Raw genomic sequence first — 23443 nt, forward strand, 5'->3', positions numbered from 1 at the left:
AGACAAGACCTTCAAAGAGGGTTTCTCGAGTCTGTTGAGCTGACCTTAGCCTCAAAAAGAGGAGCCTCTGGGTTTAACCCGGTACATAAAGCTCCCTCAAAGAAGCCTCGAGCCGAGACTCGGTATGGAAAGCTCCAGAAACTTGAGACCTCAGGGCATACCCCGTTGATGGTGTGGAAAGCTCCAGAAATGGAGACCTCGGGTCAAGCCCTGGTATCCAGCACCACAGACAAACTGGGCTTAACCTTAGCCCCAAAATGGGGAACCTCGGATGATGTCCGGTACTGGCAGGTCCACTTAGGGAGAAAACTCTGGTACGCCTATTAGGCCCCTGGGGCACCTCAGGAGAACCCCTGGTGAGAGAGCTACAAGAGCCCCTCCCGGACCTGGAAGAACCCGGAAAGGGGTCCCCTGGCTGGGGCGCCCTAAAAAAGTAAAGAACTTACCGGGCGTTTATTCTTTTTGTCGATGAAAAGCTGGAAATGAGGTGGAGGAATGCGCTGCACCACCTCCTCCCACCGAAGAAGAGGACACTGGAGTGCCCGGACGGAGAGGGAGTCGCAGTAGAAGCACGAATCCCAACAATGTTCCGGGCCTAGACACTCCAAGCAAAGAGAGTGGGGATCCGCCCTAGCGAAGCGATGTTCGCAGGAAGAACAGGAATCGCAGACGCTCCGGCATAGACCGGATCCACCAGGGGGCGCGTGAGCAAGGCTGCCTGAGCCTGCGTCTCCTCAATCAGGCTGAATTATTTTACAGATAAAGCAGTTTAAATTGCAATTTCTGCAATCTTCCCCCTTTCGTTCCTGTTTCTTACCTTCTGGGGATCCTCTGGCTGCATTCCCAGCGAAAATCGGATGCGCCTTCTCCGACATCGGCTTGATCCTCGAGAAGACCTCCTCCTGCTCCTCCACCAGGCCGGCCCTGAGGGATCCTTCCCGCCTTGAAGACTTCTTGGGCTTTTTGGGAGGCAGTCATTGCCTCCAGCCTCGCGCTCCGGTGCCAGCGGCAACCCCTGGATCCTCCACCCGCCTATGCAACCGGCCGCCCACGGAGCCAGCATCGGACCGGCATCGGGGTCTCTCCCTCCACCAACCTCCACGCGGCCCGGTCCCTCCTCTTCTATGCACGGAGCCCTGGCGGACGACGTGGGCTGGGTCCGTCTGGATCAGCACTAACTTGAGCCCCTCCACAGCCTTCTTCCACTCCTTCGGACCGGCTCTGCAGGCTCCTTGGCTGCGGTCGCCCCCGCCCACCACTGCGCACCAGGTACCGGCGGCAACTCCTGGGTTCTCCACGCGCCCTGTGTTGCCCCCGGAGCTCCTCTCCCTGATCGGAGGTCCGGGTGCAGCTGCCACGGATTCTGGCGCGGCTGCAGTCCCCGGTCTGGGCCTTCTGCTTCCTCACTCTAAGCCCCAGCGGACAGCGAGGGTCAGCGGTTCCAGGGCTGTGGTCGCCCCCGCCCACCACTGCGGACCAGGTACCGGCGGCAACCCCCGGGTCCTCCTCGCGCCCTGTGCTGCCCCCGGCGCACCTCTCCCTGATCAGAGGTCCAAGAGCAGCTTCCACGAATTCTGGCGCGGCTGCAGTTCTGGGTCTGGGCCCTCTGCTTCCTCACTCAGAGCCCCAGCGGACGACAAGGGTCTTCGGCTTCAGCCTGAGCGCCGGTTCGGCTTCCTCCAGCTTCGTCAGGCCGGCCCTGCGGGACCCCTCCCGCCTCGTTCTCTTCTAAGGCGGAAGTCATCCCCGCTCACCACTGCACGCCTGACACCAGGGACATTCCCATTGTCCCTCCATCTCTCCCTGCAACCACCGGAGCGCCACCACTGTACACCTGATGCCTGGGACTATCCCTTTGACCCTCCTTCCGCCCTCTGCAGCCATCTGAGCACCTCTCTGAGTCACAGCCATCTACCTAGCCAGCACTTAATCCAACTTGGGATCTCTCCTGACCACCGAGCTTCTCTTCAGCACACGGGGTCCCGACCCCCCTCTTCCATACAAGGAGTCCTGGTGATTAACCAACATCGCCGCTTTGTGAGCCTCTTCTGCACCAAATCTTCTGGCCAAACCTGTATCCATCAGCTGTGCTGGCTCCAGAGTCCGGATATCATCGAGGCAAATCTGTGTGTCCATTCTGCGGCTTCGGTGCACTCCTTCCATTCACCAGCCCCTCTCGCCCACTGTGCCAGAGTTGGATTTGCCTGGTATCTCCTCCTGTCGCCGCCCCTATGCCTGGGCTGAGACAAGGCAGCACTGTGCATCCCTTCCGCAGCTCTGAAGTTCTCCGTGGATCAGTCTTCGGATCCCCTAGGACCTCCCCCTGCATCTCCTACTGGGTCCTCCACCTTCCTACCCCACTGTGATTCTGAGGCGCCTCCTTAACGGTCCCTTTTCCACTGCACTGAGCTCTGGCGAAAATCCAACCGCACCTGGATTCAGCTACAGGTCCTCCTGAGTGGTGGAATGAACTGCGGCCCGGAGTTGTGGTAACCTCCTTCATTCTGCTCTCATACTGTTACGCTCACCTGATTCCCACGGGGGCGTCGATCTGGACTGGCCCGCTGTTGCTTCCACCAGAGTAACACGTAGAGCCGAGATGACAGACTGGACAGACCCACTTAGCTTCGTTTGTTGGAATATCTTTCTGCAATGGAGAAAGGGAATTAACCTCCCGTAATCTGAGCGTTAACCCGCCTTCCCACTCCCCTTGTCTGCCCACAGAACACTCCTGAAGTTCCCTCTTAATCTCACCTGAAGATTTGGAAAGATGAGCACTCCATCCTGCGTCGAGCGCAGGGGCGCATAGACGACCAGTTATTTCTCTGGCGTGGAGGAATTGGTGAGTTCCAGTATTGACTCTAAGTCCAATTGTTCGTAAGAGTTCAAAAGTCTGATCTTCACTCTGCCAGATTCCTTGCAGGTTGCGGATTTAAACCACCAGAAGAGTTCCAAGTGGCAATTGGTAAGATCCTGGTAAGTCTATTGTGGTTCTCCCCTTTGGGGCCGGGGTACAGTGATGATGCAGAATTAACTGCACCGACCCGAAATGAGGTGAGTACCCCCCTGTGGTAAATCAGGTAAGTCTTTGGGGTTAGGTTGTATTGTCCTTGTTTTTTCCCCTTAGGGGCCGGGGTGCGGCGGTGATGCGGAATTGACTGCGCCGACCCGAGATGAGGTGAGTACCACCCTGTGGTAATCAGGTAAGTCTTTGGGGGTGATTTGTATTGTCCTTGCTCACCTATCTGTTCTTGTCTCCCCAGGTGTTGACGAATGGCCTGGAGATGCTGGATTCGCGATGGAGTAAGGAATGCAGCCTCGGTTGGTGAGTTCAGCACGGCTCTGCCAAGTGCGTAGCAATGCACCTGAGAAGGCCTCTCTCTTCCAGATCGACGATGTGCTGGATCAAGGATTCAGGTAAGGGTTTTGTTCTGACCTCTTCTCCTTCTCCTTTTCTTGTTTCAGGTGTTCCAGGGCTGAAGCGGGCGTGGCTGAAGACTGGAGCTGCTGAAGACACGGTGAGCGTTACGCTGCAGCAAGCAGAATAACGCGAAGCACGTGTGGCTGTCCGGGTGTGGCTTAAATAGCCTTGGAAGAAGTCCCACGTAAGTATTCTTCCACAGCCCCACCCGAGAGGAAAGGAGTCCCTGAGGTAAAGTAGTCCCTTTAAGCCTCATTTGGCTTGTGGCTTCGTGCAGCATGGTCTGCATCAGGTAGGTATGCAGCATGGTCTGCAACAGGTAAGATTTCTGTAATGAGCCTGGCGCCCATGGCGCCAGGACTGACTTTATTCTTATGAGCCTGGCGCCATAGGCGCCAGGACTGTAGCCAAAGAGCCCCTAACTGGGGTTTTTGGGCATGCTTCAAGTGGCATGATGCCTGCTTCCGGGGTTGCTGGGCCTGGTCTGGCTTTCCGGGGGCAGGCATCGTGACACATACCACCCACCACAGTCTGCTGGTCTTCCCCTATCATCACCTTGCATTCCTACTCCTATATATCTCTGGGCGTTGGCTGGACTTCTCTCTGCATCGGCCTTTTTTCCACCTTATAACTTGTTGGGCCTCATTACGACCCTGGCGGTAAGGGGTTAACGCCAGCGTTAGCTGCGCCGACCCCTTACCGCCAACTACGAGGTCCCTTAGCGCCATGGCGCTTTTAACACCTGCTTTTAGCAGGTGTTAAAATCCATGGCGCTAAGGGACCATGGAGTTAATTACGCCACCGTAATTTACGGTGGCGTAATTAACGCCTTCCCCACTCCCATTATGCCCTATGGGGCAGAAATGGGAATGGGGAAGGGTAAATGGGGATTGGGGACTTACCGCCCCGCCGACCTCGGAATGGGGCGGTAAGTCCGCCAACCACCATGGCGTAAACGTAGTTTACGCCATGGTGGTAAAGTCACGGCCCAGGCGGTAACTTACCGCCTGGGTCGTAATGAGGCCCGTTGGCTCATACTCTGGTACAGCAGCCCTAAACTGCTACTTTCCTTCTCGCTGCAGACAGCAGCTCTTGTACAACCACGCCCTTGAGTGCTTACTCCTTTTGACCAAATTGGGTCCTGTCGGTAAACTCTCAGCACTAGACCTGTGACCTCCTGCTACAATTCAGATCTTCCTCCCCATCTTCCTGCCTCAATCACCTGGTCTCCTCCAATCTCAGTCAAGCGATCTTGCACCTTCTGACTCCTTTAGCCCTTCCCGGCTGTCTCACTCCACTGACTTGAGTCCACCTTTGTGCCATCTTCACTTGGACTCCCCAACTTGTTTACCCATTACATACTCCCCCTGACCCTATGCGATCCGTCATTTCTTCCTTCCGCCTCTCCCCCTTCCCCCCTTGCCTCTACTCCTCTCCCTTCTCCTCGTTCCTCCTGATGCCTAGTCCCCTCCACTATCCTCTCACCCGCTCTCCTAGCCACCCTCCTTCTCTTTCTCACCGCCCTCACCTTCTCTATCCTCCCACTTCCAACCATGCTACCCACATCAATACTGCTCTCTGGAATGCCAGATCCATCTGTAATAAAACCGCGGCGACACTTGATCTATTCTTTCGTCTTAACCTTCATTTCCTCTGCCTAACTGAAACCTGGATTCCCCCTCATAATAACTCTGTTCCAGCTTCCCTAACGACCTCTTCCTCCTCTTTTCTCCATACTCCACGCCCCTCTGGCCGCGGTGGAGGTGTCGCTCTCCTGTATAACCCCAAATACACCTCCTCCTCCTCATCCCCATCTCTTCCCTCCTTCCCTTCTTTTGAATTCCTTTACAAATCATTCTCCTCTCCCCACCCTATTTCCTTCCTGATCATCTATCGTCCCCCTGACCCTCTCTCCTCCTTCTTCGAAGACCTAGATCACCTCCTCTCACTTATTTCTCCCTCCCCTCTAACTGTGCTTGGCGACTTTAACATCCATCTTCCTTCTCCCCCTCAATCTTCTCCCCTCCTCTCTATCCTTGATTCCTACCTCCACTCCCCCCTTCCTTCTTCCCCTACTCACTCCTCTGGTTCCACTCTTGACCTCATCTTCAACTCCTCCTATCCCCCCTCCGCTGTCTCCTCTCTCCCTGTCTATCTCTCTGACCACGCATTACTCTCGTTCTCCCTTACTCCTCGCTCTTCTTCCACTATTAATATAATAATCCCTCAGTTCCAATCTACTCACGTCGTGACTTGCGTGATTTCGACACTACCCTCTTCTGACACCTGCTCTTCGTCTCTTCCATCTCACCATGACTTTGCACTACTCTCTCCTGATGATGCTCTCTCTTCCCTCTCATCTTCCATCTCCACTGCCCTTTACCATCTCTATCCCCTTTCTCTCTTCCGCCCCACTCAGAAACGTCCTCAACCCTGGCTTACCTCCCATCTTCGCTCTATGCGGCGCCTTCTCAGGCGCCTTGAAAGACTTTGGCTCAAAACTCCCTCGCTCTCTAATCAAACCTCCTACTTCTCCTACCATGCACTTTACAACTCTTGCCTTGCTACGGCCAAATCCACCTACTACTCTAACCTTCTTCAGTCTCAAGCCTCACGACCTCGTCAGATTTTTCAAACTCTTTCCTGCCTCCTCTCTCCTCCCTCTCCTGACCCCTCATCTAATTCCACACTTTCTCCCTCTGACTTCACCAACTACTTTTCCTCTAAAATCATCACACTCAGACAAAAAATTAACTCCCTCTCTGACTCCCTCTCTTCTCCTCTCCCCTCTCCTCCTTCTTCCAGCATGTCTGTTTTCTCATCTGTTTCCCCTGCCGATGTATCCGCCCTTCTATCCAAAGCCCACCCCACAGCCGTCCCCTCTGACCCTCTCCCTTCCGTTCTCATCCCAAAAATCTACCCTCTTCTTATCCCTTACCTTACCACTTTCTTCAACTCCTGCCTCTCCTCTTCTATCTCTCCCTCTGCTTTCAAACATGCAACTATCATTCCTATTCTTAAGAAACCCTCTGCTGATCCACTGCTCACTGCCAGCTACAGACCTATCTCTCTTCTGCCTTTCCTTTCTAAACTCCTTGAACGCCTTGCCTACTCTCAGCTCTCTTCCTTTGTCTCGTCTTCCTCTCTCCTTCCTCCTTTCCAATCTGGCTTCCGTCCCAAACATTCCACTGAAACTGCTCTCACCTCGATTCTCAACTTGCTCCTCTCTGCTCGCCATGCGAAGCAATCCTCCATACGTATTCTGCTTGATCTCTCTGCCGCTTTTGACAATGTCGATCATCCTCTCCTGCTCCACACTCTCTCCTCCTTCGGGTTCAAAGGCCCTGTTCTAAAATGGCTCTCCTCTTACCTTTCCTCTCATTCCTTTGTTGTTTCATGGGGAATCCAGACCTCTCCTTCCTTCCCTCTGATTTACGGTGTTCCTCAAGGCTCTGTACTCGGCCCTTTCCTCTTCTCTCTCTATACCTCCCTCATTGCCCCTGTCATCTCCTCCTTTGGCATCTCCCATCATTTCTATGAGGATGACACCCAACTCTTTCTCTCTTTCTCCTCCTTCACACCTGACCTCCACCTTAAACGCTCCTCTTGTCTCACAGCCATCAAGAACTGGATGTCCTCACGCTTTCTCTCACTTAACACGGATAAAACTGAAGTCCTTTTCTTCCCCGCTAACTCTCTTCCCCCTCCCTCTCCTCCCCCGTTCATCCACTTTCCTCCTTCCAATCTCCCTATCTCCACTCATGCTCGCAACCTAGGTGTTCTTTTTGACTCTTCTCTCACCTTCTCGCAACACATTTCGCTCACCTCCCGCTCCTGCAGATACCACCTTTCCAATATTTGCAAAATCCGTCCCTCCCTCACATTCCATGCTACCAAGCTCCTAATCTCCTCACTCCTCTTTTCCCGCCTCTTCTACTGCTCCTCTATAATTTTCGGTCTTCCCTCATCTTAGCTTGCCCCTCTTAAATCTATATACCACTCTGCCATTCGAACTCTCTGTCTCCTTACCTCTCGCGACTCCATTTCCTCTTCGCTCTCTCGACTAGGCTGGCTACCTTTCCACCTACAACTAAAATTCCACTTTCTCTGCCTTGTTTTCAAATCCCTTCACGGTCTTGCCCCCCCTTATCTCTCCTCCCTTCTCTCCTTCTACTCCCCCTCTCGCTCCCTTCTGTCTGCTGACCACTTCCTGCTCTCTTACCTCCTTCCCCTTGTGCTTCCTCCCGGTTCCGCTCTTTCCAACTTCTTGCTCCTCTGCATTGGAACTCTAACCCCCTCTCAATCCGCTCTTCCACTACCCTCATCTCATTTCGCACTTCCCTTAAATCCTTCCTCCTCCATTCCCCACCTTGAAGCCTCACCTGCCCTCTCTACTCCCCCCGTCTTTCCCCTCTTCTAATCCCTCCCCTCCCTTTCCACCTTCCCCTTTTCTATTTTACACTCTCTCTCCCTTCCTTCTACTCTCACTCAATCCTTCCCTGCCCCTCCCTTCACTCCCCTGTTCGCACTCCACTTCTCCCCCTCTTAGTAAATTGCTCTTTGCACTGTTTTGTTGTTGAATGATTCAAGATGCCACTATGCTCACACTGTTATTTGTTGTTATTACTCTGTATTTTGTTGTTCCATTGTACAGCGTCTTGGTGTAAAGCGCTTTATAAATAAATAAATAAATAAATCAATCAATAGACGGAGGACTAGATGACAGAGGAACCGTAGCCAGAAGAAGGACAACAGGAACAAAAAAATAATATTCCCAGTGATGCTAGTGCGTCCAGCCCCGACCGCATGGAGAAAAGGACTGAAGGGTGATGCGGAGCTCAGGAGGGCGGTGGTACAGCCGCGTGTGGTACCCTGCATAAAAATAGAAGACCTTTTAACAAAAGTGCTCCAGTCCCGTCCCGAAGGACGGAATGACCCACAAGCATGGAGGAAAGGGGACGGGACGTAGGAGTATTATTATCAGGTTGAGGGTTCGGTAAGGAGTCCATTTTCTCTTGTTCCATTTCCCTTTCTTGATTGTTCACTTCCAAGAATGCCCTTCCATCAATTTTGGGACCTTTTGTGATTTGGTAGACAGTGTTAGGGAGAATTCTCTCTTTAGACTGAATTTCCTAACCTAGTGAGTCCCCCAGCAGCTTTGCTGGATTTCTGGAGTTTGTTTTTTTCTCAAAGCCAAGAGTGAGACTCTTTTTCTCCCACTCTTGGACATGATTTATGGTGTTCCTTTGACTGTTAATGTGTTGTATGGGCTACGGGGTCCTTTACTCCATAGGGTCTCATGTGTTTTTACTATGTGTGTTACACAGCACCCTCCGTGCAGTGACACAGGGGTGTCATAGTGACACCCCACCATAGACTCCATACCCTGGGACTGACTACTGTCTCCCAGGGCATGTAAAGTCACCATTGGCTTTACTAGTCCCAAATTATTAACAGAAACCAGTACAAACCATCATATTGTGGACGTACTGGTCGGGGCAATTCGATTGCCCCGGGGTCTGTTAGTCGAGGGGGCACGTCTCCGTCCCCCCGATCGAGTTTTGGCTGGTGGCAGTGGAAACTACTTTTTATATTCGACCGCAAATATTTCCCTATGGGATTTTCCCATTGTTCGAGGCTACCAACTTTAATTCTCATAGCCTCGAACATACCGCCGGTTTATTTAATTAATATTAATTCGCTGGTTGGTATTTTTTGCCAGGACTCGATTCTAAAAATGGCGTTTGTGTTCTCTTCTGTGACTCCAACCCAAGTCGAGCCCTTTGTTCCACTATTTGGCGGGCTTCTCCACAGAAGCCTCCGAAGTGGTGCCACTCTGTCTGGGTACCACAGGGGGGGGGGGGTGGGAGGGGGTTTAGCCACCCTGGACTGAGTTACCTTGGTAACTCAAGTCACACTCTTGTGTGATTGGCCCAAGTGGTGAGCCGGCCGGCTCACCACTTAGCATGTTTAATTGACAGCTAGGCTGAGTGAATGGGGGTATGCTGCACAAAAAAAAAGGGCTTTGGGGACTGGAACTTCAGAAGTCGCCACAGGACCTGAGAATCCGACGAGGGAGGACCTACCACGACGACACCACCGGTGGAGCCCTGCGGAACCGACTCACCACTTCCCGACGACAGAGAAGATCTCCCGGCTGCAGTGGCTTCTTCCCCTGACTGGTGGGCACAACCAGTTTACCTTCTTTTCTTCGCACCCCAGATCGGTTTGTGGTCGAACTGCCCGTGCCAAGCACCCCGGCAGCAGGATAGCCACTTACCACTGAACCACGAATCAACGGACCGCTACTTGTACCTGAGAAACTCTGCGGCTGGTTTCTTCCCTGGCAGTACAACGGACTCCTGCCTTCCTCCCCGACGAGATCCTCTCTTCCCCAGGACGAAGCACCGACTTGCATCCGCTGCCAGGAACAACTGCCCCCGCTGGAGTGTTCTCACCACTTTAAGGTACCGTGTCCGCCAGACCTCCCTTTCTAAAGATTGCTACAAGGTAATAATAACCCCTTAACCTTCTGGACTGGGCTGGCCGCCTTGACCTTCTAACTGGTCCCTTTCTTTGGTCCAACTCCCTTTTGAACCGTTACAAGACTTTTGTGCACTGCAACCGTGTGACCTTGGACACATTTCGTTTCGATCCTCTTAAAGTGGATCCGGCCTACTGACTCTGAATTCACAGTGTTACTTTGCCTTCCTCTCTTGTTGTGTTCGCGAAAAAGTGTTGGGATCTGTTTCGATTTATTCTCTGCTTTTCTCTCCCTTTTTAAAACAAATTATTAGAATGCCATCTACGTTAAGCGCTCACCGCTGTCCGAAAATAAGTGGGGCTTTACTTAAGACTTGTCTAATATTCTTTTAAGGGAGTGGATATCTTTTAGTGACCGTGTTTTTGAATTGCTTACTATTAGTGCCTGTGTGTTTTTCTAGATGTGGTTTTAAATAAATAATTATATCTCTTTTACACCAAGCCCTGGTCAGTGTTTACTTGTTCTATTGTGTTCTCTTGACCTATTGTGAATACTCTGTATACTGCCTAACTTTTCTTGAGGGAAGTCTGACTGCTCAGCCACAGCTACCAAGTGAATCTGTGGGGTACAGACTGCTACCAAGTGGATTTACTGCCAAACACCTGTAGTCCTAAATCTTTTGCAGTGGTCCCAGAGGGAACTGCACAGGTTTCTGCCTAACACTGGTGTACAGCGGTGGGATTTGCATTGAGTATACACTTTAGAGTGCTTGTTGAACACTTTAGGACAACTAACCACAGAGCTTAGCATTAAGAAGCTGATTTTCTAACTATGTCTGCTATGGAGAGTTATACCCTAGAATCATTGTCTGCCAAAACTGCTGATTGCTTAAAAGTATTGTGTAGACATAAGAATCTCTCTGAGAAGGGCAAGAACATTGAACTTATAGAAAGATTGTTAGAAAACCAAAGTCTGGGTGGTACAGATGAATCTATCCCCCCAGCAAATGTAGAAAACAGTGATGGTATTGATCTGAATCAAAGCCTTGATAATGAGTCAGAAGAGGAAAGTGAACCTAATGAAGTTAGCCTCTCTGAGCCTCTGTCTGCCTTACCTACTGTACCTACTGGGTCTATACCATGTCCTACATGTAACCCTGCTTATTTTGAATTTGAAAAAATGAAGCTTGAATTAGAGTACAAACGTTTTATTGCTCAATCTGAAAGAAACCAAGAGCTAGATTTCAGAAGAATGAATGCCCAGGCTGAGCAGAAGCAAGCTGAGTTAAGACTCAGAGAAATAGAGCTTAATCATGAACTAGAAATAAAAATGTTGTCTGTGGAAAATGCTTCTCTCTCCTCTGGTTCTTCTAGGAGTTCCAGTCCAAAAAGACCCTGGATGCCTAAGGAATTAGTGGGTATGTATGAACCTAAGTTGGATGTGTTGGATTGGTTAAAAATGTTTGAGTATAATCATGGGCTCCAGGACATCACAGGGAATAAGTTACTTCCCTAGTTGTTCTCTAGGCTTCCCCCTGTTGCAACTGATGTGGTAATGGAGTTGGGGGAGGTGGATAAGAAGGATTATGAATGTGTGAAACTAGCTTTGATAGCTAGATTTGGGAAGACCCCTTCCCAGTACCTTAAGAGGTTTAGGACCCTCAAAAAGCATGATGGTACCCCTTGGGCTACCTGGGTGAGTGAAAGTTTGAAAAACTTAGAGGGATGGATTAAGGGTTACAGAGTTAACACTTATGAAGGAATGAAGAATCTTGTAATGTTGGAGTCAATTTATGATGCCTGCTCTCCTGAGCTCAGACAGCACTTGGCTGATTCAAAGGAATTAGATTCCAGGAAGTTAGCTAAGGCTGCTGACTTGTGGGTTGCCAGCAGGGCCACTCACAAGGATTCTGGGGCTACTCAGAAAAAGGATGAGGGAAAACAGCCAAAGAAGGACTCCAAAGAGAATTCTAATAATTCCAATTCCTAAGAGGGCCCCAAACAGAACCAAAAGGGTAAGCCACCAGGGAAACCAAATCAGGATAGTGTACCTCCTGGTGCCAAACCAGAAGGAGGTCAGAACAGGCCACCATTCCAGAAAGCATTTGGTAAATGCTTTGTTTGTGGCTCTACTGACCATGTGAAAGGAGATCCCAGATGTAAGGGTAAACCTTCAGGGGTCCAGCTTGTCTCCTTAGCCTTCGCTCCAGAGGAGGAAGTACAAATGGCAAGTGGAAACTTTCTATTACTGGCTGATGAACCCATTGGAGTCTCAGCCAGTGTTTCTTTAGTGTCTCTGGGTTTGTGGGAACAACAGAACTTAGATGTCTATAATTATATCCCAGATAATACTAAAGGGTATTATAAGGACAGTGTCCAGGTGAATGGTTAGGAGACCCCTGCCATTAGGGACACTGGGGCCAGCATAACTGTGGTGGAAAAATCGTTTTTTCAGGCTGAGGATGTTGCTAAGGCACCCAAACGCCTCACCAAGTTAGCTGGAGGGCCTGTGCAGATGCTTCCCCAATTATCAGTTCTCATCCAGTGTAATGACATGACTGTGAAGATACCTGTCAGCATACAAAGTGAGGTGCCAGGAAGGGTTCTGCTGGGTAATGACTTGAAAACTCTTGGAGTAGTGTCACATACCCCTAGACCTCCTAGTAAAAGGTTACAGGAGCTCACCAGACCTGCAAGGGAGAGAACCATGAGAGGTACTCCCAAGGAGATGATGAAGAAAGAGATCACTCCTGCTCCACTGGAGATGTCAGCTGCTGTCTCTAAGCAACAAGAAGCAAAGGGGAAACCTAAGACTTCTAACAAGAAACCAGCAGTCAGCACTCCAGTGCAGCCAACAAGGACTTCCCCTAGGTTGTCCAAAGTTACACCAGTAACTCCCCCTCCAGCTGAGGCTGAGAGGGAGGTACAACCCTGTGTGGTTGAACTAGACTCTGAAGAAGAGCTAGTGGAAGGCCAGGAACTCATTGGAGATCTGGATCCTGTTGACCATCCTGAGCTGCAGTCTTTACTGGCAGAAGGTGGACCCAACAGGGCAGACTTCAGTAAGGGATAGAGAGAATGTCCAACTCTGGAAGGTCTTCGCCACCAGGCAGATGCTCAGGCTGAAGGGCAAGAGCCTGGGATATATAGGTTACACTAGGAAGATGGCCTCTTCTACAGTGAACCAACCGAGTCTGCACCTGGGGACAACAAACGACTTGTGGTACCCCAAGAGAACAGACCACAGTTCTTGCAGTTAGCCCATGAGATTCCTTTGGCTGGTCACTTGAGTTTCAAGAAGACTAAGGAAAGGCTCTCACTCTACTTTTATTGGCCAAAGATGGGGGCTGAAGTAGATAAATACTGCAGGAGCTGCCATACCTGCCAGACTTCTGGTAAGGTTGGCTCCAAGAATGTGGCACCTTTAGTGCCTCTCCCAGTTGTGGGAGTCCCATTTGAGAGAGTAGGGATTGACATTGTTGGTCCCCTTGATCCTCCAACCTCCTCAGGCAACAGGTTTATACTTGTTGTAGTAGACCATGATACTAGGTACCCTGAGGCAATTCCTATGAGGACTGTTACAGCTCCGGCTGTGGCTAAGGCCCTCCTTGGTATTTTTACCAGGGTTGGGTTTCCTAAGGAAGTAATCTCTGACAGGGGGTCAAATTTTATGTCCCACTACATGAAAGCCATGTGGAAAACCTGCAGAGTTACTTACAAGTTCTCAACCGCATACCACCGTCAGACAAATGGGCTGGTTGAAAGGTTCAACAGAACCATGAAGAGCATGATAGGTGCTTTAGAGGACCCTCTTAAAAGAAAGTGGGACCTTCTACTGCCATGCCTTCTCTTTGCTTATAGAGAAGTCCCTCAGGAGGGAGTAGGTTATTCTCCCTTTGAACTTCTTTATGGTCATCCGGTCAGAGGTCCTTTGGCCCTGATCAAGGAGGGGTTGGAGAGTGCTCCTTCCCCCAAGCCAGTCAGAGTGACTGACTATGTGATAGGTCTCCGAAGAAGAATGTCACAAATGATGGCAGAAGCAAGTGATAACTTGAAAGCTGGACAAGCATTGGTCAAGCACTGGTATGACCAAAAGGCTAACATGGTTGAGTTTTCTCAGGACCAGCTAGTTCTCGTTATGATTCCAACAAGGCAGAGGGCCTTGCAAGACAAATGGATGTGACCCTTCAAAATTGTGGGTAAACTTGGAGAGGTCAACTACCTGGTGGACTTGGGCAACCCCAAGGAGGCTCCAACAGTCTTCCACACCAACAGACTAAAAGCGTATGTCTCCAGACCTGATGTAGGAGCTTTGCTTCTAGCATCATCAGAGGAAGAAGAAGAGAGTGAAGCTCTTCCTGATCTCCTCAGAGGCTTACCTTTAGACGAAAAGATTGAAGGAGTAAATCTCTCTTCAAATCTGACACCTGAGCAACAGGAAGAGTGCAAGTCTATGTTAAATCAGTTTGCCTCCCTGTTCTCACTTTCACCAGGCTTGGCCCCCTGGGGACAGCATGACATACTCACTGGTGACTGTCTGCCAGTCAAAAGCAGAGGATATCGAATGTCAGAAAATGTAAGAACCCACATCAAAGGTGAGGTCAACAAGATGCTTGATCTCAGAGTAATAGAGCCCTCTACTAGTCCATGGTCTAGCCCAGTTGTGTTAGTACCAAAGGCAGGATCTAAAGAACTTAGATTCTGTGTGGATTACAGAGCTCTTAATGCAGTCACTAAGACTGATGCCCACCCTTTGCCAAGAACAGATGAGTTGGTGGATAGACTTGGTGCAGCCAAGTTCCTCGGCACATATAACTTGACGTCAGGCTATTGGCAAATAGCCCTGACAGACTATGCCAAGGAGAAAACTGCATTTTCTACCCCAGTTGGCTTATACCAGTTTAAGGTTATACCTTTTGGATTGAAAAATGCACCTGCTACATTTCAAAGGATGGTAAACCAGGTTCTGAATAGGATGGGGGACTTCTGCATGGCATACTTCAGCAATTCCTGGGTAGAGCATGTGGACCACCTGAGATATCTTTTGCAGGCTCTTGGAAAGGCCAATCTGACCATAAAGGCAAGTAAATGCCAGATTGGACAGAGTAAAGTGGTCTACATTGGACATGAGGTAGGAGGTGGAGAAATAAGGCCTTTGCCCAGTAATATTGAAGCTGTGCAAAATTGGACAACACCTACTACTCAGACCCAGGTGACAGCCTTCTTAGGTCTCACTGGGTATTACAGGAATTTCATTGAGAACTATGGGTCTATAGCTTCTCCACTGAATGTCATCTCCTCTCCTAAATTCCCTAAAAAAGTTACGTGGAATGAGGAATGCAATCAGGCCTTTGAAACCCTGAAAAGGGCTCTTTGCCAAGCCCCAGTACTCAGAGCTCCTGGCTACCACCAAACTTTCATTGTGCAAACAGATGCTTCAAATGTAGAAATAGGTGCAGTCCTCAGTCAACTGGATCGGAAAGGTAGGGAGCACCCCATTTGCTTCATCAGTAGAAAATTGAAGGATCCTGAAACAAGGTGGGCAACCATTGAACGAGAGTGTTTTGCTATTGTGTGGGCTCTGAAGAAGTTTAGGCCATACTTGTATGGTTCTACTTTTGTCATTCAGACTGAACACCAACCCTTGAGATGGTTAATGCAAATGAAAGGGGAAAACCCAAAACTTTTGAGATGTTCAATCTGCCTGCAAGGGTTTGATTTCACCATTGAGCACAGGTCAGGGTGTCACCACCAAAATGCTGATGGTCTCTCTAGGATGTATGTCATCGACTAGAGGTATGAGATTCATCCAGGAGTGGATTAAATCCTCCTGTCCCTTAGTCTGGGGGGTGGGGGGTGGCGAGTGTTAGGGAGAATTCTCTCTTTAGGCTGAATTTCCTAACCTAGTGAGTCCCCCAGCAGCTTTGCTGGATTTCTGGAGTTTGTTTTTTTCTCCTGCCAAGAGTGAGACTCTTTTTCTCCCACTCTTGGACATGATTTATGGTGTTACTTTGACTGTTAATGTGTTGTATGGGCTATGGGGTCCTTTACTCCATAGGGTCTCATGTGTTTTTACTATGTGTGTTACACAGCACCCTCCGTGCAGTGACACAGGGGTGTCATAGTGACACCCCACCATAGACTCCATACCCTGGGACTGACTACTGTTTCCCAGGGCATGTAAAGTCACCATTGGCTTTACTAGTCCCAAATTATTAACAGAAACCAGTACAAACCATCATATTGTGGACGTACTGGTTGGGGCAATTCGATTGCCCTGGGGTCTGTTAGTCGAGGGGGCACGTCTCCGTCCCCCCTGATCGAGTTTTGGCTGGTGGCAGTGGAAACTACTTTTTATATTCGACCGCAAATATTTCCCTATGGGATTTTCCCATTGTTCGAGGCTACCAACTTTAATTATTTAATTCTCATAGCCTCGAACATACCGCCGGTTTATTTAATTAATATTAATTCGCCGGTTGGTATTTTTTGCCAGGACTCAATTCTAAAAATGGCGTTTGTGTTCTCTTCTGTGACTCCAACCCAAGTCGAGCCCTTTGTTCCACTTTGTGGTGGGCTTCTCCACAGAAGCCTCCAAAAGTGGTGCCACTCTGTCTGGGTACCACATGAGGTGTGGGAGGGGGTTTAGGGACCCTGGACTGAGTTACCTTGGTAACTCAAGTCACACTCTTGTGTGATTGGCCCAAGTGGTGAGCCGGCCGGCTCACCACTTAGCATGTTTAATTGACAGCTAGGCTGAGTGAATGGGGGTATGCTGCATAAAAGCAGGGCTTTGGGGACTGTAACTTCAGAAGTCGCCACAGGACCTGAGAATCCGAAAGGGAGAAGCTGAGCCGACCTACCACGACGACACCACCGGTGGAGCCCTGCGGAACCGACTCACCACTTCCCGACGACAGAGAAGATCTCCCGGCTGGAGAGGCTTCTTCCCCTGACTGGTGGGCACAACCAGTTTACCTTCTTTTCTTCGCACCCCAGACCGGTTTGTGGTCGAACTGCCCGTGCCAAGCACCCCGGCAGCCGGATAGCCACTTACCACTGAACCGCGAATCAACGGACCGCTCCTTGTACCTGAGAAACTCCGCAGCTGGTTTATTCCCTGGCAGTGCAACGGTCTCCTGTCCTCCTCCCCGACGAGATCCTCTCTTCCCCCGGACGAAGCACCAACTTGCATCCGCTGCCAGGAACAACTGCCCCCGCTGGAGTGTTCTCACCACTTTAAGGTACCGTGTCCGCCAAGCCTCCCTTTCTAAAGATTGCTACAAGGTAATAATAACCCCTTAACCTTCTGGACTGGGCTGGCCGCCTTGACCCTCTAACTGGTCCCTTTCTTTGGTCCAACTCCTTTTTGAACCGTTACAAGACTTTTGTGCACTGCAACCGTGTGACCTTGGACAAATTTCGTTTCAATCCTCTTAAAGTGGATCCGGCCTACTGACTCTGAATTCACAGTGTTACTTTGCCTTCCTCTCTTGTTGTGTTCGTGAAAAAGTGTTGGGATCTGTTTCGATTTATTCTCTGCTTTTCTCTCCCTTTTTAAAACAAATTATTAGAGTGCCATCTACGTTAAGCGCACACCGCTGTCTGAAAATAAGTGGGGCTTTAATTAAGACTTGTCTAATATTTCTTTAAGGGAGCGTATATCTTTTAGTGACCGTGTTTTTGAATTGCTTACTATTAGTGCCTGTGTGTTTTTCTAGATGTGGTTTTAAATAAATAATTATATCCCTTTTATACCAAGCCCTGGTCAGTGTTTACTTGTTCTATTGTGTTCTCTTGACCTATTGTGAATACTCTGTATACTGCCTAACTCTTCCTGAGGGAAGTCTGACTGCTCAGCCACAGCTACCAAGTGAATCTGTGTGGTACAGACTGCTACCAAGTGGGTTTACTGCCAAACACCTGTAGTCCTAAATCTTTTGCAGTGGTCCCAGAGGGAACTGCACAGGTTTCTGCCTAACAGACAGTACTTGCCCATTTTTCTGGGCTGATCCCTTATTGGCGTTTTCCAATGCCAAAATTGCTAGATCCCATAATGCCACCAGGCAGAGCCAGGACTCTTCTTGTTATATTTGCATCCCTGAAGGCATCATTCCTATGAAGGGCAAGCTCAGGTTTCTTAGCATGGTCATCCGCACAGTTTGTCAAAAGTATACACAGGATTGCAGACGGAACATGACCATCCCTACTTACCTCGTGGCTGTCATTGTTGGCAACAGTATGGATACTTTCAGTATTTTATTTTCGGGGGTCTTGTTGCTGGGGAACAAGCAAGTAGATAAATTCATAAGGTCGTCATTGATATCTGGACCACAAGGTGGCGGGAGCTCTGGGTCTATGTCAGAAGGATGTATTCCAACCGTCTCTGAAGTCAAGCATGGGGGTTTAGGTCGCCTGGCTGGATCCATGACAATATTAGCTTTCTTTGCTGGCAGAGTCAAATTTTTGACAAAGGATTTACTTACATATGATTTCGACCTGGGTGGCGGTTTAGTATTCTTCGATTTCTTCTTCGGTTGCTCTGATTTTTGTTGTTCTCATAGAATCACCCTTCTTGATTGGGGTCACACCAGAAGTGACTACTAGTCATTAATTCTGACCTTGTTTAGATACTACTGGTACCCTAGCAAACAAATCAAACTTGTTTTTTTTGGAGAGGTCTTCAGGGGCACTTTGAAGAACAGATTCGCCAACAGGTTGCACAAGGGCAAACTCCAACATGATAGGTACATTCTCAGTCTCTTAATCTGAAACCTCATGCAAAGACAGTTGCCATTTCGTTTAGTTGGAGATCATTCCTCTCCTTGATGACATTCTGGCATATCACTTTCCCACCAAGATGTTTTAAAGATTCATCCCCGAATGGGCTAGAGTGCAAGCACTGCACTCACTCTTGATCAAGTTCTTGCTCGCTGTACTCGAAAAAGCTCCTTTCAACACAGGTTGATTAGAAGGTTCCACCATGGGGCCTTCCACATCAAATTCGTAGGAGGTTTGTACAATGGAACCATCACAGCTGATGGTCTTTCAAGTCTCCTTTTAGCTTTAGCTTGAAAAAAAGGATCCAGAATTAAGGATGTTAGATGTCTGCGCCAAATGCTTATCCAATTTATCTTGAATTGCAGCAGTGAAACCCTCAACAAAGATGAATTTGGAGTGCAGCATAGCAAGAACCGTCGTATTGTCTCGTACAGCTTCAAAAAGGGGCCATGGTGACTGAGAAAGCCGCTATCATATTGCTGTCCAAGCCTGAAGACGATTTGCAAGCGACATTCTTGATGGGACCATCCAAAACATTGCTCACCTTAACTGTACCAGGCCTGGATCCCTTTGGATGTTGGCAAGCCTCTTCCTTGCATGGGGCCCTGATCGCATCCCCTAATAGGGAGGATAAATGAGGGCGCTTGCTATTTCTCCGAGATGACAGTTGAACAAAAATAGCAGTTTTTGCTACTTCCCTCCCAGATGTATGGCAGGAGTTGCTTGCTTCCTGGCGGCATAATCAGTTTCACAAGAGAATGAAACTCATTGTCATTACTCATATCAATGACAGTCAGAGGTAAGGTGTCCCCTAAATACATCAGTTAAGTTCCTTAGCACAGTGTGGACGATTGATATTAGGGGACTTCTCCAAGATTGAATTATCCACCTCCACCTCCAAATTTGCAGTACTTTCTAGTAATTCACAATCCGGTACCTCACTGACATTCGTTGCATGAAAATAAGGGTTGTAGCTTTTGGAATTAATTTGCCGAGATGGATTCTTGTAGAAAAAACGCTGATTGGCTAACAAGCTACTCAACGTTAACCCAGCAGGCTGCCAAGTAAATTTAATAGTACAATGCCTTCTATTTTGTAGAATGCCTTTATTGAGGTTAATTTCAGTGTGAGAATCAGTCTCACTAGATACGTAGCCTTCAGCCCCAATGTTATCCAACCCACACGTTGAAGTAATCAAGCCAGTATTCGTCCAATTTTTCCCAAATGAGGAGGAAAGTTGTTGTACCTTCCTCCTTTTAGTAGTATTAAACAGGAAGGTTTTCAAGGCGTTACTTGCAAATCTAGAAGGAACAGCCCGCAAAGAGTTGAAATTAGGCACCTTTAGACAAGTAGTGCTCAGTGCAGTTTTCGAACACTGGCCGCCACCGCCCGCTCTCCCATCAACCAGTGGGGACAAAACTATTTCCAAACGAGCTGGCGCTTCATTTTTCAAACTGGTGTTCACCACAATCTCAGCTGTAGTACTCACAGGTTTCTCGACATATCCCCATCAAGAAAGAATGGCCGTTGTTGGTCCAAAGGGGACACTGCTTGAATATTTGAAGTAGAAAACAAAATGCTGGGTAGCCTCGCAGCCATCAAGGGGGACCGAAGTGGACAGCCGATGCAGAGTAACAGGGGAAGTACACTCTGCTGGGGAAGTAGGAACCTTCTCAGGTGAGTTGCTGATCAAAACTGCAGCCGGCGATGATTGTTGCAAGCATAATATATCAGCCCCACCCATAGGCTTGTTCTCAAAATCGTACGCTGAGGGATTCGCTGTATGTTTGTAATGAGCCATTCGTGAGGTTATTGTCATGGCCACTGGGCAGGAGCCCAGTGCTTCACTTCATGCAGGGTCCCAATGGACCCAGTCTTGGCGCCTATGGCACCAAGCTCATTTCAAAGTGTGCATGGCACACAGAACACCGAAGGCACATGCAGCGAGGCCGAGCGGGGCCCTATTATCACAGGGAAGGCACGTGCAGAAGACCGAATGAGGAGCAAGGTGGGGCCACAAGGCGGGGCTTAAGGGGAGTTGCTGGGGCCAGGCTATATAAGCCCACCCCACCCGCATACTGGCGCTTCGCGTTAGTTTGCTGAGTGCAGCGTAACGCTTACCGCTGTTCAGAAGACTCTTACCAGATTCAGCACGTGCCCCTTCAGTCTCCGGAACCATTCGGCACCTACCTGGCTCAACACGTGCATCTCCAGTCTCTGGATAACTCGACCATCTTACCTGGAATTAGCCACACCATTGCAGGAAACACCGCCATCTGCTTCACACTCTGCAGTCAGTCGCTGCGCACGCCTTACCTGAGGCCATACCATCGCTGGAAGCGCTGTCATCTGCTCCCGACTTCGCCGCAGCTGCCTTCATCTTACTTGTCTTCTGGAATCCTCTGCAGGTACCGCCCAGCATTCTTACCTGTTCCGAATTGCACCAACACGGGGCCTTCGTCGGGTTCAGCCTCCACGCGGATTTTCATTTCCGGCAGCCAGTAGGAGTCGAACACCGCTCTACGGCCATCGCCGACCTGCCGTGCCTGCAAAGAGACACAAGGTGAGTGGTCACATAGACTTTAACTCACTAAAGCAGCACTCCTCACGAACTTGGTGCAGCTTCTGAAACTGCCTACTTACCAGTGGTGGGGGCATCCGGAGCAGACTCTTTTCTCCATCACGCGCTCCTGGGTCATCTTCATCACTACAGGGGAGAGAGAACAATATACTGTTACGAACAATATTCCTTGGGACAATATTGTTACAAGAATACAACAACAATCATAAAAGACTTACCATCAAGACGGAATGGTCGCAGCCAGTCTGGATCTCCGCAATTTGGACCAGTGACGCAACTAGGTCCATTGGCAGCGCCCCTGCTGAAGGAAAGCAGGACGGAGAGTTCATCCTTATGTACAAACAGTTGAGCTTGCATGGATAAACTTCTACGCACTACATTTTGGCACAAAAGGGCAGAGGGGAACTACGACTCCACCACGCTTTCCTCATTGCCTCTCATCTTATCACAGGAACAGGTCCAGCCTTCCGGACCCACAGAAAGACAGCAGTTGGGGGAGAGAAGCGACCTGAGGGCGCCAACTCCGGGGAGGGCTCCAACCGTGCCCCAACTCCCCCGCAGAGACCAGGTGAGCGTAACAGTTATGCGAACTTAAACATTGAAAGCACACGAAGAGTGGCCAGTAGTACTCACCAACGGTAACGCAGTAACAACTCCCGCCTCACCCGTAGTGCAACATTCAACAAGTTCAGCACTTTGTGGGAGAGGGCAAGCCCCCAGCTCAGGATCAAACGCTGGGGAAAGTATTTGACTGTTAGAAGCAGTGCTCGCTTCACCGACCTTACTCCCTTTACATTCATTCCAAAGCATCTCTGAATGTGTCCTCCGTGGCGTCTGTGCCATAGTTTGGAGCAGATTCAGCGGACTGCAAGTCTGCAGCAGCAGAATGCAAAGTCTGCTTAATGGCCCCTGGTTGCAGCCCGCCACAGACTGCCTCTAACTCTTAGAGAACTTGCACAGTTAGGCAGGCAAAGCAGCCCCAAGCACTGTTCTGCGACTCCACCCTACCAGTGGCCGCACTAGAGAAAAGGCCTTAGCGTTTTTGCGTTTTGGTGTCAAGCCGTACTGTTAGGTACTCAGGATTCGGAACAGGACGCAGTAAGGAGCCGCTTCTGAAAGCTTCCAGAAAGGTTGGCCCAACTCTGAAAGCGGGCTGCTGTTTGATCAGAGAGCCCATTTGGGACAGTCTTGATCCTGGCGGTTGGTGGTTGCATGTCTGGTGTGGACATTTTAAAGTGTGGGAGCAGACTATGCTCCTCCCATTACAGGTTTTAGGGAGCCATTTCTCTGGTGGGGACCGAGTAGACACCTGGACATAATTTCTCTGGGTCCTCTAAGCTTGCAACAAGGGTAAGAAGTGGGGCAGACAACCATCAGCCAATTTCACTTATCAATTCACATGAATGTAAAAGGTCTCACTGATGAAGCTACAACAGTGGTGCAGACAAACCAAGCAGTAACTCCTGTAGAGGCAGGATGCTGTGTATGCACTGGAACATTAGACCATGCATTTGGACTTCATCTGGCCATATTAACATTGTTTGAGCCTTGAAATTATATCTGTAGAGTTAAAGACCACACTTGACAGAGTTAAGAGGAGTCTTGTGGGCGTCAGTTGCCCATCAATTCCTTGATTTTGTTTACAGCTATTAAGAGATATTTACACTAAAAGGTTTGCTAAGATCAGATGGATTTGGCCAGTGAAACCACCAGGATCTTCCCTGTGAATAAATGGGTAAGGCAAGGGTGCGTTCTGCCACATTATTTTAACCCATTTTCATCAACAATATTGCCACCAAGGTTAAATGGAATGTCCCAAATTTAAGCGGGGAGAGCATTAGCATCCTGCTATTCAAAGTTGATGTTATTTGAGAAATTCCCTAGGAGGTTGCAATGACAGCTGAATAGATTCCATAACCTATGCACACAAAAAGGGCTTTAACACACTTTCCACCACTTTGTCTTGGGTAAGCAGTGGATTTTCCAAATTTCACAAGCCACACAAATCCATGCCGAGCAAGTTTGGAGGGAGTGTAACTAAACGGCTTGGACAAGCCCCTGTGGTTAAACCAACTTTCTGCGTCGCTACAGTAGACCTTGTGTATTACCCACGGATCTCAGTCTTGCTTTGGCCCAACTTTATGTTCAAAATCATTCGCACAGACTTTCAAGAACGT

The sequence above is a fragment of the Ambystoma mexicanum genome, chromosome 11 (genome assembly GCF_040938575.1).
Source record: "Ambystoma mexicanum isolate Mex_15411 chromosome 11, UKY_AmexF1_1, whole genome shotgun sequence".
NCBI classification, from domain to species: Eukaryota; Metazoa; Chordata; class Amphibia; order Caudata; family Ambystomatidae; genus Ambystoma; species Ambystoma mexicanum.